Source organism: Triticum aestivum, chromosome 2A (genome assembly GCF_018294505.1).
Source record: "Triticum aestivum cultivar Chinese Spring chromosome 2A, IWGSC CS RefSeq v2.1, whole genome shotgun sequence".
Lineage (NCBI taxonomy): Eukaryota > Viridiplantae > Streptophyta > Magnoliopsida > Poales > Poaceae > Triticum > Triticum aestivum.
The window spans coordinates 390,530,571-390,536,570 of NC_057797.1; positions in this window are offsets into that span (position 1 = coordinate 390,530,571).

Here is a 6,000-nt window from a genome sequence, read left to right on the forward strand (position 1 = left end):
TAGGATGACGGAGATGAAGAACAAGTTTGCAGAACCGGATGAAGACACACCTTTTGGATGCCACTTGAAGGAAGTCACTAGGTACTTGAACATTGGAATACCAAGCTTCACCGGGACATACAATGCCACCTTACCAGAAGAGGAGCGCTGGATCATTCAAGTACAAGTTCTAGGAAGGACGTTCTCGCCAACTTCCAAACCCATAGAATTTTCTTTGGAAGCACCCACTTGGAGTCTAGGCAAGAGCATGGCAGCCCACATTACCATGGGACGCATTGGAGAAGTCTACAACAGGGAACTCAAGGACACCATCTACCAGATATGCGGGCGCCAAGATGAGCAATGGGAAGTAATTAGCACCAAGAAGGATAGATCCATTGCAGCTTTTATCCAGGAGTTAAACCAGCACATTCGACGTCAGGAGAACCAGATGTGCATGGGCATGATGGACTTGAAGAAGGCGAAGACTAGGATCATCGAGCTGGAGGAAGAACTCAAGTTTACATGCGATGGCTATGAGGAGGAAATCAAGACACTACTGGAGAAGAATGACGACTTGGTTAAGAAGATCAGAGTATTCATGGGAGATCCAGCACCGGGAGGAGAAGACGACGATTCCACTTGCCCGGACAACTACATCATCATCGACGACACCGATTCTGATCCTAGTGAGGATGACTTTGAAGACGAAGTTGGAGCAGACATCATGGAGTCTTCCACCGATCAAAATTTCTAGACGACCACCATATATTATTAGTATACCCCCATGTAATTAGTAGTAGTAGAGCACTTTTGTGATAGTTCTAGACCGCTTGTATGCCCTTGCTTGATTGATTGAGTGAAATGATTGTGTTTGTCTCATGTGCATATGGGTAGTGCCTTCTCATTAGACCTCATTCTATTCTAATCTCTTCCGTCTAAACCCATCAGATGCCTCCGAGACGTGACACCGGTTTTGCTTTCCCACTGGAGCTCACTCAGTTGATCCAGCAGCAGAATACCCTGATGCACTTGTTAGTTCAGAACCAAGGCAACAACAACAACAACAACAATCCACCACCACCACCACCAGTTGACAACTTAGCCCGTTTTCTGAGGTTGCAGCCGTCGGTGTTTTCCAGTAGCATCGAGCCTATAGTTGCTGATGATTGGCTACACCGTATTGGAAGGGAGTTGACCACCGCAGGTTGCACAGATGCTGAGAAGGTGCGCTTTGCCGCACACCAATTGGATGGAGCAGCAGCCTCATGGTGGGAGAATTACACGACCACTTTTCCTGTAGCCAATGTCACTTGGGACCAGTTTCAGCAAGCTTTCCGCACGACCCATGTCTCAACTGGAGCTATGCAGATGAAGAAGCAGGAGTTCCGCAACTTACGCCAGGGAAACCGTACTGTGGCTCAGTACATGGACGATTTTAGCAAGTTATCACGCTGTGCCCCTGATGATGTGGCCACAGATGCCGCGAAGCAGGAGAAGTTTATGGAAGGGCTGAATGATGAGATGAGCATGCAGTTGATGGTAGCAACCTTCAGCAACTACCAGGAGTTGGTAGATAAGGCTCTTATGATTGAAGGGAAGCAACAGCAGATTGAGAGCCGTAAAAGGAAGTACGGACAATGGAAGTATAAATCAGGAGCTCAGCAGAAGCCTCGCCTAACCCCGAACTCGGGAGGACTTGTTCATAACCATGGAGGTCACAACCACACTGGAGGAGGATCACATAATCACAATGGTGCTAAGAATGGAAATGGGAACCGAGCTAACAACAATCAGAACCGCTCCAACCCAGCCACACCTGCCAAAAGAGACCTAAGTCAAGTTACTTGCTTTAAGTGCGGGAAGACAGGGCATTATGCCAATGATTGCCCCGAAGGAAGGAATGGAAACGGAAATGGGAGCTCTAGGAAGAAGCCTAATCCATTCAACAAAGGACAAGTGAACCACGTTAACATCGAGGAGGTTGAAGAGCAGCCGGACGCGGTAATAGGTAAGTTTTTGGTTAAGTCATTTACCGCTCGTGTTCTTTTCGATACTGGTGCATCGCATTCATACATATCAAGGGGATTCGTGGATAAATTTAAACTACCAACCCGAACCCTTAGGACCCCTCTCCTAGTGAGCTCGCTTAGAGCAGAGTACATGGCTAGCCGATGGTGCGACCAGATACCCCTAACCATTGGCACACATGTTTTTTCGTCCGACCTAATTATCTTGGAGTCACAACGATTGGATGTGATATTAGGTATGGACTAGATGTCAAAGTATGGAGGAAGTATTGACTGTGCTAGTAAGTCGATTTATCTCACCACCCCGGAGGGAAAAAGGATTAAGTATGTATCTAGGCATGTGCCTAGCAGGAGCCAAGTGAATGCCCTCACGGGAGTTGTTCAGGAGGAAGTGCCTGTAGTGAAGGACTACCCGAATGTTTTTCCAGAGGAGTTACCAGGCATGCGACCAGATAGAGACATTGAGTTTTTGATAGAGCTATTGCCAGGTACAGGGCCAATATCCAAGAGACCCTATCGGATGCCCGCAAATGATCTGGAGGAAATTAAGAAATAGATCAAGGAGTTATTGGAGAAAGGTTACATGCGAAGGAGTTCATCACCTTGGGGAGCCCCAATACTTTTGGTTGAGAAGAAGGATAAATCCCTAAGGATGGTTGTTGATTATCGGGCTTTGAATGAAGTGACGATTAAGAACAAGTATCCACTGCCAATGATCAATGATCTGTTTGATCAGCTGCAAGGAGCTAAAGTGTTTTCAAAGATCGATCTACGATCGGGATATCATCAGTTGAAGATTCGAGAGAAGGATATACCAAAGACAGCGTTCACCATGCGGTATGGATTATACGAGTATACGGTCATGTCGTTTGGACTGACTAACGCCCCTGCCTATTTCATGAGCATGATGAACAAGGTGTTCATGGAATATTTGGACAAGTTTGTTGTGGTGTTCATTGATGATATTATGGTATACTCGAAGAATGAAGAGGAGCACAAGGAGCATTTGCGGTTAGTTCGCGAGAAACTCAGGAAACACCAGTTGTATGCTAAGTTTAGCAAATGCGAATTTTGGTTGAAGGAAGTCATATTCCTTGGACATGTTATATCAGGAGAAGGAATAGCAGTAGAACCCAGCAAGGTTCAGTCAGTCACTGAATGGTTGGCACCCACTTCAGTTAGCGAGATCCATAGTTTCCTTGGACTCGCAGGATACTACCGAAGATTCATTGAGAATTTTTCCAAGATTGTGAAACCAATGTCTGAACTATTGAAGAAGGATACTAAGTTTAAATGGACGGAAGATTGCGAGGCAAGTTTCCAGGAGCTGAAGAAATGTTTGACTACAGCCCCAGTGCTGACACTACCAGATATACATAAGGATTTCCAAGTGTATTGCGACGCCTCCCGCTTAGGACTTGGATGTGTGCTTATGCAGGACGGAATAGTTGTTTCGTATGCCTCACGACAACTAAAACCTCATGAGTTGAACTATGCCACGCATGATTTGGAGCTAGCAGCCGTAGTGCATGCTTTGAAGACTTGGAGACATTACCTCATTGGAAACCGCTGTGATGTGTACACGGATCATAAGAGTTTGAAGTACATCTTCACACAGAAGGAACTGAACCTTAGGCAGAGGAGATGGTTGGAGCTCATAAAAGATTATGCCATGAAGCTACACTATCATCCAGGAAAGGCCAATGTCATAGCAGACGCTTTGAGCCGGAAGAGTTATGCCAATATCCTTGAAAGTAAGGGATTGACAAAAGGAGTTAGCAGAGGATATCATGGAACTTCGATTTGAGATTGTTCTTAGAGGTTTTGTTGCCACAATGGAGGTTCAGTCTACATTGTTGGGCAAGATTCGAGAAGCTCAGAAGGATGACAAAGAGATTACCGAGATAAAGGAGAAGATGAGCAAAGGAAAGGCCAAAGGTTTTCGCGAGGATGAGCACGGTACCTTATGGTTTGAGGACCGAGTTTATGTGCCCAATAACCCAGAGATCGGGAAGTTAATACTTCAGGAGGCTCATGACTCACCATACTCGATACACCCTGGAAACACCAAGATGTATTTGGATTTGAAGGAACGTTTCTGGTGGACTGGTATGAAGAAGGATATTGCCGAGTATGTAGCCGTATGTGATGTATGTCAGAGAGTAAAAGCAGAGCATCATAAGCCAGCAGGACTGTTACAGCCTATGCCGATACCCGAATGGAAGTGGGATAAACTTGGCATGGACTTTATCACCGGATTGCCCAGAACCAAAGCAGGATATGATTCTATATGGGTAGTAGTTGATCGCTTGACCAAAGTAGCTCACTTTATCCCAGTGAAAACTACCTATACAAGTGCGAAGCTGGCCAAGATATATATGTCCAGGATCGTATGTCTGCATGGAGTTCCAAGGACCATCGTATCAGATGGAGGAACACAGTTTACCTCAACGTTTTGGCATCAGTTACACCAAACTTTGGGTACGAGATTGGACTTCAGTACAACATTTCACCCGCAGATGGATGGACAAACCGAGAGAGTCAACCAGATACTGGAAGATATGTTGAGAGCCTGTGCGCTAGATTATGGATCTAGTTGGGATGACAATTTGCCTTACGCAGAGTTCTCATACAACAATAGCTACCAAGCTAGTTTGAAGATGGCACCGTTTGAAGCCATGTATGGACGCAGGTGCAGAACACCGTTGATGTGGGATGAGGTAGGAGACCGCCAGTTGTTTGGACCAGACTTAATCAAGGAGTCTGAGGAAAAGGTTAAACTGATTCGTGATAGACTGAAGATTGCTCTGTCCAGGCAGAAGAGTTACGCAGACTCGAAACGCAAGGAGGTAACATATGAAATTGGAGATAGAGCATATTTGCGAGTATCACCCTTGCGAGGAGCGAAACGTTTTGGAGTTAAGGGAAAGTTAGCCCCAAGATTTGTAGGACCATATCGTGTTTTGGAACGGATGGGAGAAGTTGCCTACAAGTTGGAGTTACCTGAGGGATTATCAGGAGTTCACGATGTATTCCATGTTTCACAGCTGAAGAAGTGTCATGCTGAGATGGCCGATATACCGTTAAGAGATACAGTACCCTTGGAGGCGATTCAGTTGGACAGTGATTTGACTTATGAGGAGAAGCCAGTTAAGATTCTTGAGTTTGCCAGCCGAGTCACCCGCAGCAAGGTTATCAAGTTTTGCAAAGTTCAGTGGAGCCACCATACCGAGGATGAAGAGGGAACGAGAGGATGATCTACTCAGAGACCACCCACACCTATTTTCTAGCCAACCCGAATCTCGAGGGCGAGATTCATCTGAAGGGGGGGTAGGTTTGTAACATCCCAAATTTTCAATTTGGAATGTTATACATAGGTCATCCATGCATATCATATTTTATTGCTTTTTCGTTTCGCAATCCTCAAAATCCTAAGCAACTCAAGGACCCTCGGAGAGAGTTGAGGATTTCCCGGTTTTCATATTTGATTTTATCCAATAATGAAACGAGGATTTTTGATTTTAATTATTTTTCTCTCCGAAAAATATTTTGTATTAAAATATAAGAGAGGAGATAATATGACTTCTCCAAAATAATTGAAATATTGGAGGAAAAATATTAAAATCATTTATTTGATTATATTTGGATTTTATTTGCATTAGAAAAATTGCACGTTTTCAAAATTGCATTTCAGGGCCAAGAAAATGTTCATCTCGTTCTAAATATTTTATTTAGACAGAGAAAATTTGTTTTGGCATTTTTAGATTTTTATTTTATTTTATAGGATTTTATTTCTGTCGGTGAAATTGTTAAAAAAAATCTCCAGCCGACTGGGCCGAAGACCAGCCGGGCCGCCGGCCCAATCGCCGCCGCCGCCGACTCGGACAGGAGTCCGAGCCAGACTCCTCCTCCGCCACGCCTTGCTGCCTCCTCCAAGCAGCCCCCCTCCTTATATACGCGCCGCACCGACCCCCACCACCACAACCACCAC